The sequence below is a fragment of the Eretmochelys imbricata genome, chromosome 3 (genome assembly GCF_965152235.1).
Source record: "Eretmochelys imbricata isolate rEreImb1 chromosome 3, rEreImb1.hap1, whole genome shotgun sequence".
NCBI lineage: Eukaryota > Metazoa > Chordata > Testudines > Cheloniidae > Eretmochelys > Eretmochelys imbricata.
Window position 1 is genome coordinate 196,206,859 of NC_135574.1, and position 14,892 is coordinate 196,221,750.

Here is a 14,892-nt window from a genome sequence, read left to right on the forward strand (position 1 = left end):
CCTACTAATTCTCTAGTCATTCTTAATATGCCAGGAAAAAACAGGCTAGACTAGCCTTGAATTTCTAATGTAGAAAACAAGCAGGAAAAAAAGTCTGGACTTCTTTACACATCATAAAGAAGCACTAAAAGGGCACAAGCCCAATTTGTTTTTTCCTTGGCAAACTCCTTGCTATGCTGGCATTGATTTATTAGTAGAGAGCAGCCAGCAAAATTCCTCCTATTCCTTGTAATATGTTTGTTCCCTAGCTCTAAACTTTCGGTAACTTCCCAGCTTGGAAATTTATTTTCCCTCTCTTCCTCTGTATATGTTTCTGTCATTTCATCATCATTTAATAAATATATTGCAGTACACTAATTACCTTGATCTGTGATTCAATAACATTGTGTCAAGTATCAGAGGGGTAGCCACATTAGTCTGTATCCACAAAAACAACGAGGAGTCCGGTGGCATCTTAAAGACTAACAGATTTATTTGGGCATAAGCTTTCGTGGGTAAAAATACCCACCTCTTCATTAACTTTGTGTAGCTTCCCCATTCCCTGGAATTTCACAAATAAATCACTAGCTCATGGTTCTCCATGTAACCTCTCCAGGGATAATTCTAAGAGGCGTTCAGCAATGTAGTTACAGGGAGTTGAAGACTCAGCACCTCACAGGAAGTGCACATCAGTTTGCAGAATCAGACCCTTAGCAAGTTACAGAAAGAAGCAAGATAATGGCAGAGCACTGGGGAGGCCCATGATGGCTGACGGGATAACCAAAAGAACAAGGCGTAATACATTACTGTTCCTTTGTTGTTGTTTGAGTTGTCAGTTAATTCAGATAACATATACAGTGACTCCAGACTCCAGAATAAAAGATAGATAATAAAAGATTGTCTAAACCCCCAGTCCTGCCTACACATGTTTAACTTTGATTTAATGGGACTAATCATATTTAAAGCACATATGCAAGCAGATACAGGATCAGGGCCTATAGGATAGAAGTCTTTAATTTATGTATTGAATAGCTTTTGTAAAACACTGGTAAAATCAAATGAGATTGTATTTAGTGATCTTTATCTGAGCTGTCTCCTTGTCATAGACAGAACACATGGAAACATAATTTCAATAACATGTCTCTGTTTGCTACTGGGTCTAAGATAATATCATGTACCAACACCACAAATTCATTATTTGAATAGATTTCATCAAGGGCAAAAATGACTTATTTAATAAACCTGTGGGCATGATCCTGATGTCACTGAAGTCAATGAGAGTTTATTAATTTATTGGAATAAATACTTCTTGAACAAAACATGCATTAAAATGTTTTCAGGGGTGTTTGGGGGTGGGGTGGGGGTGTATGTGTGTGGAACTTTTACCTGACTGTACAAAGGGAAGTGAGGGAAGAGTTAACATTTTTTATTTGTTTGTAGAATTAATAAGAATATTAATGGGGTAGTGGTGGTCACTACATAATTAAGGTCAAAGCTAGCTTCCCATGATATCTGATTTTTCAAAATCTTCTCCTACTGACTCCCAGATATAAACCAATATCCCTGAAATTTCACATTCCACATCCCAGAGTAAAATCAGAATAGGAATTTTAAATGTTATGGGGCCAGATACCCAGTGGCACCATGTTAACACTCAGTTCAGCAAAAGAGAGTAGAAGCAGGGGAAGATGGCTCTGCACTGCCTTTCCACTCCCTGAAATCTTGGAGTCAAAATGGTCCTGGATGGAATTTAGAGAGGTCTTGGTCCTGCTATAAATTATGCCAGCTGTAGCAGTCTGGCAGGGTCTACTGCACTGAATGAGGATTAGGTGGAATACCATGTAATGTATGCCCTCTGCCCTACCCCCTCCCACACTCTCTTCCAGTGCCACGTCTCCACTCCCTTGATGGAGCAGGTGGCATGGAACTATTTTATAGTTTACATACCACCCAAGGATTTGCCCCTCTAAGGTGGAATACTTGGCTCATCCTTTATGGCATCTCTCCAGTACAAAGCACCTGGAACTGAGCGTGAGGACCAGGCCCATGTTGTTTAAATTTTTTCCTAACTATTTTGGGCTCATCAGATCTCTAAAATGGCTTGGTCCACAAACTCCAGTTTTGTTTGTGATTGTTGGCCTTGCTAAAGTGTTATGTAGTAGTGTTGTTTTATTTTGGGGTGGGGTTTTAGGGGAAGGTGAGTTAGTAGAGTGTTACAAAAATAGCAAATATCTTCACTACTATCCTCCCATCTGACATACACCAGCCTTAACTTTGCTGCCTCCCATTTGCAAAAATATACACAAAGGACAAAGCAAAAATTTCCTAGGAAGTTATAAAGTCTTATGTCCTATTAAATTCTTCCGTTTCCAATATAGCATAACAACAACATATACTCCAATGTTAGGCATTGGATAGGGAAAACTCTGCATAGTCATTTAGCGCACAATATAATTAGTAGAGTTAAAATTACAAACTTGTAAGGTCTACATACAATTACATAAAGCTACAACAGCACATTAACACTATTAACACATTTCATAGCCCAAACAGATCAATACCTTCAGTTCTGTTCATCACAATGCTCTTCTATGACAGTAACACACCACATGATAGAATTTGGACATAAAAGTATATGACTGTGGATTGTGTTCTTTCTGAAATCTTGACTATGCATTTAAAAATACATATAAAATGTTTCCATTACAGAACAAAACAAAAGGGTAAACATTAAGGTTGTGGAGCAGTGTGGGTCTGGCATGGTGATAGTGATGAAGATTTACATGGCAGAGAAACTGGATGGATTTCTTAAATATTCATTTCCCGACATTTTAACTGAGGGGTTTTGAAAAGTATATGCTTTTTGGAAAATAATGTGTAATATTGCTTCTGGGTGTTAGCTGAACTCCACTAGATCATACCTAAGCCTTTTTTGTTTAGGAAGTTCCATTAACAACTTTAACTGCAAATGTCTAAACTTTTGTGTACATAAGCTTTTTAGCTACAATGTTCTTTTACAACTGTTTTGGTAATTTAGCAACTTGGGGCAAAACCTCCTCTCAGTTACATGGGTTCAGCTCCTTCTGACTTAAGTAGAAGTTGTACTCACTTAATTGAGAGCAGAATTTTGCCCTTAACTTTAAGAAAATGTAATTTTTATCTGTTCATGTAAATTAAAGAGGCCCCAATCCCCCTGAAGTCAATGGGAGTTTTGCCACTGAGTTTAAAGGGAATAGGAGCACACCCCAGATATACATTGATCCCCCTTACAGAAACTTTTCTCTGAATCTCCCTCTCACATGTGCCTTTTAAAAGGATGCAGGTTTTTCCCCTGTTAATTGTGTGTGAAGCTGACTCTTGGTTTGCAAAGCTACTTTCAGCTTCTCAGGTGCCATTATTATGTTTCTCATTGTTTGTGCACTTGACTGGACAGATTAACCCTTTACTTCTGGCTATTTCTACTTCAGGCAATACATTTTTGTTGAAGTCATAGTGTGAGCCATTCAAGGGGGGAAATGTCATGCGGAAATTTCTATCCACAGATAGGCTGATAAAGACATCAGAATAATTCAACACCTATTTTTAAATTGTCTGGTTGTGTTAATTTTTCAGTGCCTGGTGTCTTTCAGAGCGTGGCCAGCATGTGATCCTAGGAAACAAACTGCAAGTCCTCCTGATTCTAGCACATCCTTTAAAGTAATGGGCCCTCAGAGTGTTGGGTCTTGGCATTCCAGAGGTGGAAGCAGAATTTTTATAGACCCTGCCATATGAATAGTTTCTCAGCAGACTGAAGGTCTTTTATAAGATATAATTAGCCCAAATTGGCTTTTTGACTTTGTTGTAGGAAGAGGAGCCCCCAAGCCAACGTCTATATCAAAAGGCAGATAAGTTTTGCCTTTATTATTTTCTAGTCTCAGAGTTCTTTTTCATTTACTACCGACCTTATTCCCACCATTATTATTAAGAGCAAGTCAGGTGTTAACTTGCCATTTAGCTCAGCCATAACAATTCTTGGTAAACAATGTTGCCTTTTGGGACTGGGAGCAAATTATTTTGTACAGACATTGGAGGGAAAAAACTTGTTACGGCTATTTGAAAATTATATATATATATGAGAATTAACATTTCCAGTTTTTCCATGAACTCAGTAAAGGCTTTGATTTTGTAAACCAAACTTTTATATTTCATCAGTCAGTGATGTGACCAGTGTCTGTGATCACTGGATAGATAACCACAGAAACAATGGAGATATTTCAGGTGGTAAGACATAAAGGCTTCCCATGAAAAGTTCATAAGTATTGTTAAAAGGTGGGCTTTAAGCATATATACCAACACGGAAGGGAAGAACTGCAAGGGCCCAATCCAGCTTCCATCAAAGTCAAAGTAAAGATTCCCCCAAAATTACTGTAAATGTGACAAGAGAAAACTGAAAGTAAAGTCTGCTGAACAGACTTTGGTTTTGGTACATTTACTTTCCTCCACTCAGGAAGGAATGCAGGCATCTGTAATCTTGGATCCACATTCATTCCTAAATATAACACCCTTTCTTTTGCAAAACAGAACAGGAAAAGATTTTAAATGTTCTTAAATTCCCTCGCTTATCTCTTGCTATTTCACTCCCTAGAGTGCTGTTCTGTCTTCCTCTGAGGAAAATCAAACCCCCAATGGTTTCTTGAGGCACTCTTAGGCCTTGTCTATACTGCCACTTTACAGGGCTGCTACTTTCTTGCTCGGGGTGTGAAATAACACACACACCCTGAACGCTGCAAGTTTCAGCACTGTAAAGTGGCACTGTAGACTGGTAGCTACTCCCCTCGTGGGAGTGGTTTTCTTACAGTGCTGGGAGAGCTCTGTAAAACAGAACAAAAAGCTAAATCTGACAGCTAAATTGGTCACAATAAATAACTTGACCAGCCCTAGTCAGACCAAAGCTATTTTACAGCATAGATACTCACTGGATATTGTAACAGTGTGCTGTTCCTTGGGACACGTGTGCATGTCCCAGCACACCTGTGGTGGACTACAGCCCTTTACGAATAGGTATCCCAGGACTTGTAGTTCTTCTGGTGGGACTGGAGTTACCAGTTCAGCACATGACCAGGAAAGGTTAGGGATCACGTAACTTTACTGCAGATGGTGACTCTATAAGAGGAAGTTGGGGTATGGAGCAGTAGCGTAGCCAGGGAGGGAGCGGGGGGAGTGGTCGCTCCCCCTCTGAGCACAAGTGGCGCCTTTTAAATGTATAGGTGCCTTTTTTAATTTTTATTCACCCGGCGGCGCTCCGGGTCTTCGGCCGCGGGGGCCTTCACGCACTCTGGCTCCTCGGCGGCACTTTGGCGGCACGGGCCCTCACGCGCTCCAGCTCGGCGGGGGCCTTCACTCGCTCCGGGTCCTTGGCGGCATTTCGGTGGCAGGGGCCTTCAGTGCCGCCGAGGACCAAGAGCGCCGCCTGGTGAGTACAAGCGCGTGGCACCTTTTTTTATGTCCACTGCCCCTGTTCGCTCCACCTAGCTACGCCGCTGGTATGGAGTTCAGTCTGTGAAAGTTTGGGTTGCTCTTAGGGTGTAAAACTGGGTAAAAGGCCTGGGAGATAACTGGATGCGGCCTGGAGGGAAGGTCTCTAGCACTAGAGGCCAGTTGAGGTAAGTACTGTAGTCCCAGTGGAAAGAGAGTTGGAATGGATGCAGTGGGGCTTGGGATAAGGAGGCCTAAGAAAGGAACCAGAGAAGAAGACAGAGAGACATTTGGAGAAGAGTGAAGGAGCGTGCTTTGGGTGAAGGGTTTCAGTGTTCAGGTTTCTGAGCTGGAGCTCAGACCTGAGTTCCTCTACACCTCCACTGGGCCTCCAGGAGGAGTGAGCTGAAAGAAGGGCAAAAGACTACAGCATCAGAAGGCCTGAGGAAAGGGGTGGGAAAGGGACTATGGAGTCCCTAGGAGGGGAACTGTGAAGAGCCCTAAGGACTACTGGACCAGGAGAGGGTTGCGAGAGACTCTGGTTTTTGACTTTGTTGATCCCAAAAGGGGAAGGACTCAACAGAGATTTGGCTAGAGGACAAATGCCAAATTACCCATCCACTGTGAACTTGGAGATTATGGACTAATGAAGGGGGAAAGTCTCCACCAGAGAGAAACCAAGGCAGCAGTGGTGCCTCCCTGTGAGGGAAAGAGATGCTGCACTTACGGACGTTCAAAACTTTTGATCGTGTGATCCACTCAGGCTTCTGGATCGTTAACGCGGTAACAAGACAGCAAGCCCCTAAAAACATATCCATGCTGATTGTTTTATATCTGTGTTTTTTTCCTTATAGTGCACCTCTATACACAGAAAACATGATGGAACAGGATTTCTTCTATATGGCATCAAAGGAACAAGTAACTAAGAACTGAGAATACAACTAAATCTGTCTATTAGAAATCTAATGCCTGGTTAATAATAATAAATAATAATAATAATGTGACTTGTCATGCAAATTTGAACAGGCTGATTGCCAGGTGTTTATTAACTCATGCTGCTGACATCATCTGAAAATATGGTCTGGCACTGCCCTTCTCCCCTGTCCCTGTCTCAAAAATACCTTAGCTGCATATCTGCTACACATTAGTAGCCAGACAAAAGGACCTGCTCATGATCAATAGCTGTATTTCTGTCTATATCAGTATAGAGGCCCAGAGCAAAGCCCAAGTAAAAGAGTTTATCAGAGAGGTGCTCTTCAGGAGAAGTAGTGAATGGAATCTGTGGAGCTCCGAGACAGCTGCTCTGTGACCACCTCTGCAGCTCATTCACCCTTTCTCCACCAGCAGGATTTACCTGTGTGAAGCACAGCCCTTGCCTCTCCTCCATCGCAACCCAAACCCCCTCTCTCATGACTGCGGATGGCGCCATTGTGGAACACAGTCCCATGAAGCATAGGCTCCCACATAGGTACGCTGGGACCTCATCACCCTCTCCCCCAAATCAAAGTGCATCAGTTCCAGTGCCATTTGGTCCCTGTCACCACAAAACAGAAGGGGGTATCTGTCCCGCATAGTGATTAACAAAGCCAGGGTTGTTTTTTAATGTTTGACATGGCGGTTAAACTTTTACTTCCCAATGGCAAAACAGAAGCTGTCAACACAGTTTGGTTTTGTAGAAAAGGCTGTCTCACAAAGATTTCAGAAAGTCCAGGGCAGTCTTGCATGTGCACTACAGCGCTCAGTGTATCTTCAAAAACCTGGTGGCATCAACTGATTCGAGAAAATAATCAATGAAGACAAACTCCATGGAAGATAGATATTCCTAGTTCAAGAGTTGGTTCATTTTGTTCCTTTTTAATATATTTATTTCCTTTAAAAGGGCTAGATTGTGCCTCCAGGCCCAGCCCTGAGCAGTGGGTGGTGCATAAACTGGGAGCCATGGTGCCTTTGAGGTACAGTTTCCTCCCTGCTTCCCCCTTTGCTCTTGTGGAAGTCATAATTTGCTGCTGACTGTGACCAGTGTAAAATTATGCACCCCTGCTATGCTGGGTTGGCTGAGTTGGCCAGCATGGGGGTCTGCTGATCCAGCAGACACTACACACCCAGTATCCAGGTGTGGGTAGTCTAGGTGGGTGGGTAGGGGTGGTTCTTACTCCTCTGTACTAACGTGTAATTCAGTTCACAATCTAGCCCAATCTCTCAGACTATTTACAGAGGGGTAAAGTACAAATAAGGAAGGAATTGCTGCTCAGCCAGTGTTTTGAACTGAGTAAGCTTCCTTAATCTGGAGGACCGTGCAAGCCAAAACTAAAAGGAGGTCATAGTGATGGTGGGTTGCCTAGCTCTCCAACAAGGTATGCTGTCCATGGGGAGCACCTTTCACCCATTTATTGTAGTTTCTTTGTACAATAAGACTAATATATTTTTAAAATATATTATCTCAGAAGATGTTACAATATGTTCAGCTGTTCAGAATCTGCCTCAAATTAAAACTTCCCAATTTACTTGCATCTCAGTGGGCCTTTCTCACTCTCTGAGTGGTTTGCTGCAAGGTTACAGAACAATGCATTCTGGGATGTCACAAACAGCGGAGCATTACTGGCTGGAATAGCTGAGGCCCCAGTTCTGGACAGCATGTAAGCATGTGTTTTAAAGCATTAGCTTTAAAATGACTTCAGTGTGAGTGAACAGGGATTCTTTCCTGAACTAGGACCTTTAAAAGGGGGGATGGGTGGAGTTGAGTGTAGAATAATTTATATGTTCCTGCCTCCTCTTATCCTTTGGGGCAGGAACATATAACTCCTATTCTGCACTTAATTGTAAGGTTATCCTGATTTCACCTTTAAGACTGCAGCTTGTTCTTAGCCTGGTTATTCAGTCATACGGAGGTTACCGAAACAGACTGATAACCCCTATGTGCAATCAGAGGTCTAAATTCAAAATAAAAGTGATTACAGAGTCTGATTATCATGATTTACTGTATATCTAGAATATCCTCACAAGGTAGAAGGAAGAAAAACAAGGTTACAGGGTGAAGAGTAAGTAATACTGCCAAAGAATTTGGCTGGAAAGCTGCCCCAGCCAGCACATTCCCCCCGTTATGCCCCCAGGTGGGGGTTCTTGCTCAGTTAAAAGAACATTGAAGAAAGCATCTACAAATGCTGCTGGCCAAATTCTCTTCTGGAGTAAACAGGGACAGAGAGTTTGGCCTATATGTTTAGTATAAGTAGGAAGAATTGTTTTTTTACTTAATATAAAGATTCCGATGTTGAGCCAAAGTAATCCTTGGCAAGGTGAGTGGGTTACAGCAGGATGCATTTTTCCCATTATGATTATCTGCCTATCTCGATCATCTCCGAGTTGAACAGCTCATCCAAAACTTACTACAAAGAATCATCTTTCCACATATTCTGTATGTGTCTATATAGGGCTGCACGTCTCTGCCTCCAGCAGGCAACAAAAAGGGATAAACATATATCTCTTTATGCAATCTACAGGTACCCAATCACAAAGTTTTCCCAATTTTTACTCAGTCCTTACTATGGCAAATGTCCCCATGAAGCTACTGAGATTGATTCTCATTTACATACATACACTAATGCTCAGTTCTACACGCTAATGCTGTGGCAGGAGAAAGGGGCCTTAGTGTGGGAGTAAATTATATCTACACCCGCTTTGAGGCCACTTCGCTCTGCTTGAGTGTTGCAAACAAGCCTTAGCGTCAATGAGAACTGGGCCCAATGGGACTGGTTTTGTGCCATCCGCCCAAAAATATAGCTCCATATATTCTTCACATTTGGGCACGTCACCAGGAGTGAAATTCACCCTGTACAGAGAGCCAGCACACGGCTATGCACCACGCCTCACTGGATGTTCTTTTGAGAGCTTAAGTGAGACCAAAATGGTTCCTCAAACAATGCAGGCTTTCTGTGTGGAGCTGCACTACAGAGGACAATAGGTAGTATCTACATAGGGTGAGTTTCACCCCATAGGAGGCAAGACTTGAGTAATAGTTGTGTTAGCAAAACATTCACATTATTCTATGAAATAGGCACGTCTCAAAAAAAGTACTCTTTGGAAGCCACCATCCCACAAGTACCCTTCGATTAGCTTTTTCTCCATGTCCCTGAATATTTAGTCCAGCATTTTCCCCCATGGTTGTGCAGGCAGAGTCCCAAAGGTAGGCATGGCTTAGGCAAAACCTTCACAATATAGGCCAAACATGCATTTTATGTTGTTCAGTGTAAAGTGTGGCTCTTGGGACATATTTCTCAGCATATGACACTATAAGAAGCCCTGGTCAGTGTTCCCCTCTTATTTTCCCAAAAAATACTGATGAGTAGATTCACAGGCTGCAGTTATCAAGCCACTGATCATGATATCACACATACACCACCCCCAAATCACCTCTATATTTCTATGGAGAGAAATCACAACACACACCAGTCCATGGCAAGCAGAGGGTGCAGTATTCCCCCATGCGGCTTTCCGAGGGCTGACCTATTTTTCCTTCCCCCTCTCCTTATGCAATGGAACCAAGGAGAATTTGGCATGTTTGGGACCTTCTCCACCTAGAAATGGAGGGCATGATTTGTCTAATGTATAATAGAATTAGAAGGTCCCACACAGGAATCACATGATCACTGGCCTTTTTCTGACATGTGTCATTTTTGGAAAACATGGATATACTGTTGGGGAACAAACTTTCAGATTATAATGATCAAGGTATTTCAGGGCAAACAAATATACTACTTATAATGTTGGGATGACAGTATCTATTCTAAAATTGAATAGTATCTAAAAAGCATGTTGTCTGTTTTGCAACTAGAACTAAGCACATATTTAAACTATCCCCAGATAAAAGGCTTTGGTTGAATATTGACCATATGTTGAAAAGCCTTTCCTATGCCATCTAGCAGCAGCTCTGCAAATGAAGGTCTCACAAGTTAAAATCTTGGAGAATTGTACAGTGCATAGGGATCTGTCATCAAGATGAGCCTTTTGTGAACATAGGTATGCCTGAGTTTAAAAGGAATAACTGTGCTCTTGTACCTTCTCAGACTTGTATTCAGTAAAGACTGGTCTGGCTCTATGCCTTCTTAGGAATCTTTCCACTAATTTCAATATCCAATTGCAAAATCCAATTGTGAGGATCTTCAATATTCAGACCGGGAATGAACAGGCTAGTTTAAAATTGAATCACGTTACTTTTGTTGTTTACTTGTTTTTTGCTAATTCAGTTCCTCAGAATATGAATATATATTCTGGATATCTCTGGCCAAATTCTGCCTTTGTATAAGTTCCATTTAGGTCAATTGGAGGAAGAGGCACATGAGTATCTGGGGGCAGGATTTGGTCTGCTCTACCCACATAGGTTGAACCCAAATCATTTTAGAAACTGATCTCGTTAAATCAGTGCAAAACCCTTGTGTGGACACCATTATGTCACCAGTTTAAGAGTGCCTCATATAAATTTTGATTATGTTACCAGCTTAATCCAAAGCCGTATAAGGCATTCTTAAACTGAGATAAAGGTTTCCAATTTAATTACAGAAGTTTCTAAGCCAATTTACTTAAATCAGTATGACTTTTGTGTGTAGATAATATCTGGGGCCAATGCTAGGTGTTTTTGCTTTCTCAGGTTTCACCCTGGACTTTGCCCAATCTGATTTCTTTTGTAATTTTGTTCGTTCAACGGCTTCAAATGGTTTGCATTGACTATTTGCTACTCTTCATGACAATGTGGAAAGGACTATGGTGAATCCCACAGATGAGTCAGAATAAGCTTAATACAGTAAAAAGTTGTTAGGTCTTAGGATATTGGGAGTAACAATATCCACTGGGGCATGCTGAACTTTTTGACAAAGAAACAAACACATATAGAACAACGGGATTAAGAACAAGATTAAGAGACTATTTATAATATCTTCAATTACTCCTTTGATAAAATCTTCACTTTCCTGCCAAGCTGTGCTCTAGCCCTTATGTTCCTTTTCTGCTGCAAGGAACTGGATGCAAACAAGACTGCAGAAATCCTGTGGAGTTGGGGAGGATGGAAATGCAACTTTGTAGACTGTCCCACCCCGACTCTGTATAGCTCCTGTTTTCCTCTCCAGAACTTCTATATGCCAGATGTGCTGGGGGCGAAGGGGAGGAAGGGCCCATCCAGGGAGCGGAAGGGGGAACATCTCTGCACATCTGGTCAGTGAACTGTGAAATTTGGGTCAGGATTTCCTACAGATCCCTAGCTTACATGGCACTATTCAGTGGCCCTTGCCCATCTCCGTGGCCCCAGGTCCAAGAGTGAATGATGCAACAATGTTCTGACTTCCTCAGTGTCGTTAAAGTATGGGAGGAATGATCTCTCCAGCATCTTTTTTAACATTAGGAAAGTCACCATAGAGGCCTAGGCAGTTAAGTATTTATAGTTAGATTCAATTCTGCTGTAACCTTTGTAGGGTTTACTCTTTGTTTATGAGTCCTGTCTGTCTCTTGTCCTTCCCCGTTTTGAGTTGTCCCAAGATATTAGTTGATCCCAGCTCCTTTGTGGCCCCTTCCCTTCTCTAGGGGTCAGCCAATGTCCTCTCTGTAGGAGAACGCCTTTAGCTCCTTCCCAGCAGGTGGTCAAATGGACTGCAATATCACAGGGGCTCATGTAAATACAGTCCCATTTGCAAATTTGCCTCATGCCTTCTGATTGGAGCATTGGCTTTGACTCCTGCTCCTGTAGTGATGACGGCCCTTCTCTTCAGAAAATAGCCAGTGGAGTCTTTTAAACAAAGGAAAAGCCAGCCACTCTTCCCCAAGAAGAGGGGAGAAAAAGGTTGAAGAGAAGTAGCACTGAAACGTGAGATAGTTAAGCTGGGCAATGCATGGGGAATGGAGGGCTCTCATGTTATCCCCTGCAAGTTCCAGTCCCTGCTGCTAACACTAGGGATCTAATACCCTGTACATTGCTTGTGAGCACTTCAAGGAAAATACCAGGCCAGAGACAAGTTAGGAGAGACCCTTATTGGGACAGAGGGACTGCCTCAGAGGAACTCAGAAGCATGTGGATCCCTGCCCCAGCCAGAACAGTAGAAAGTGTCAACATATGCCTACGCTTAAAATGCTACAGCGGTGCTCCTGCAGCTGCACCAGATATGAAGTGAGCTGTCGCTCACGAAAGCTCATGCTCAAATAAATTGGTTAGTCTCTAAGGTGCCACAAGTCCTCCTTTTCTTTTTGCGAATACAGACTAACACGGCTGCTACTCTGAAACCAGAGATACCAGATCAGATTTTTGATCTACCCCTAAAAATAAGGTCTTTGACGACTGGGGGTTCTTATTTTTTCACCAAATTAAACTTTATTACATCTCTAATACAGTGTTTATAAACCCAGCATGCCTTTGGGTATTAGAAAAGTGCATGCATATAAAAATACACATTTCTACAAGCGTGGTTTTTGGATATTGGTACATTTCTTTGTTAGTCTGTAGTGAAGTTGTAGCTGTGTTTGTCTCAGGATATGAGAAAGAGAGGTGGGTGAAACAGTATCTTTTATTGGACCAACTTCTGTTAGGCGGTCCAATAAAAGGTATTACCTCACTTCCCTTGTCTCCCTCATTCCCTAGTGAAGCAGAAGTGTCCTGATTAAAAACAGAAAACTGGAGAGATGGAGAAATGATGTGGCGTGGACCTTGTAAAATGTCATCTCTTGCCACAGAATTAGGATTCCTGGAGCAAACTGAAATTGCTGAAATAGATTTTACTATTTTGTCTTGCTATACTAAGATCTCGCACACTCCGAGGAGAGTGAATAGTGGCAGGTAGCTGGAAGGGACTGGGGAGAGACAAAAGGAAGAGCCCCTCTCGGCAGATTTTTCCCATGTAGGAATGATCTGGGTAATCATTAATTATTGCTTCTATTTTATTACACAAATTGTTGCTAGGCTATTTCAAGCAAAGGAATTAGATTTTTTTTGTTTTATTTGACGATTTGTTTTGCTCTTTTGGATGAAAAGTGTTATACTAAGACCAAAGCTGCATAGGACGGGAGGGCAAAGGTCATTCGTGCATCATTAAGAAAGTGTGTTTCTCGTTATTATCTGTGTCATTACTTTCCAGCTAAATCTGCATTTGCAAGTGTAACTCCCCTCAGATATATACATAATACGTATATGTTCTCCACTGCTGTGGTATTAATAATTATGAAACTTCTGCAGTGGAGAAAAAAAGCACCCATGCACTATTCTGATTTTTCCCAGTGTGTTACACTTCAGTAAAGCTTCTTCACCCTTCTTTTCCCTGTGCTCTGATGAAAATTAAGGGACTCCGTTCTTTCAGTTCTCTTCCTGCTGTATGCCAGACTCCCCCTGATTCACACATTCTTCATTTCAGCGGAAACAATCCTGTGTAACAGCCTCTCACTGAAAGAACACTCAGTAAATCCCTTCAATGAAGACCATGTTCACTGTGTGTCCTTGGCTACAAAAGGAGTTCCAGTCAGAACCTTTGTGAAAATGCTGCATTCAGTTTCACCAAGAGTGGCTTAATACCTTTAAGAAAACATCTGAAAACAGCTAAATTATATAAAATACAGACCCTATCCAACAAACGTTCGGCCCAGTCCTCCATTACGTCTGGGTTCAGTGGGGTTTTGAGCTTGCAAAAGACAAAAGCTCAGGCCCATTGTAATTACACATCCATGTTTTTCTCAAAGAAGGCTCTTTTGCCTTACTCTTGACAATATGTGATTTGTCTTCAAAGCAGATTTAGCCACAGTCTCTTTGACTAAGTCTCACCATTGTCTTTAAAACTTGCCTTCCTTAAAGATACCAGTTAAAAAGGTAACCATGCACATTGTGTTTTACTCTTAGCAAATTCACAGGGCACTCCTCTGCCGAGATGGATTTGTGGCCTTTGCTGAAGTCAGTAAGGCTGCATGGATGTAAACAAGCTACTGCCTCATATTGCAGGCTAGGCTGCCGCTTTAATGCACAGTGCACACTGGGGGCAGAGCATGCAGAGGGACCAGACTGAAACATCAGCCCCCAGAAGGAATTTTTGCTGTACCTTTCAGAGGTGTGGATGATGGTGGTTGAGTAGTTAAGGTGCTCTACTGAAGGCTCTGGGTTTGAGTCTCGCTCAATCTTGTACGAAGGTCCCCCCTGCTTCTCTCAGATCCAATATGGGTCCCTGATCTGTTGGGTTAGGGGAGCCAAAAGTGATCAGACACAATGCTGGCCACATTACTCTCTTAGTGACATTGAAACAGATGTGCCTTAACTACATCAGCCTGTTGAGCCATTGGCTTGGGGGACCTTTGACTTAAAGCCATGACTTGACCTCCAAAAGAGGTGAGGGAGGGCCATAGTCCCACAGTCATCCTACCTGTTGTCCTCCCTTTCAGAGAGGCTGGGCCCATGGCCTATAATATCTGTGTGAAACACCTGTGCTCCCAAGCCACGCATGGCTA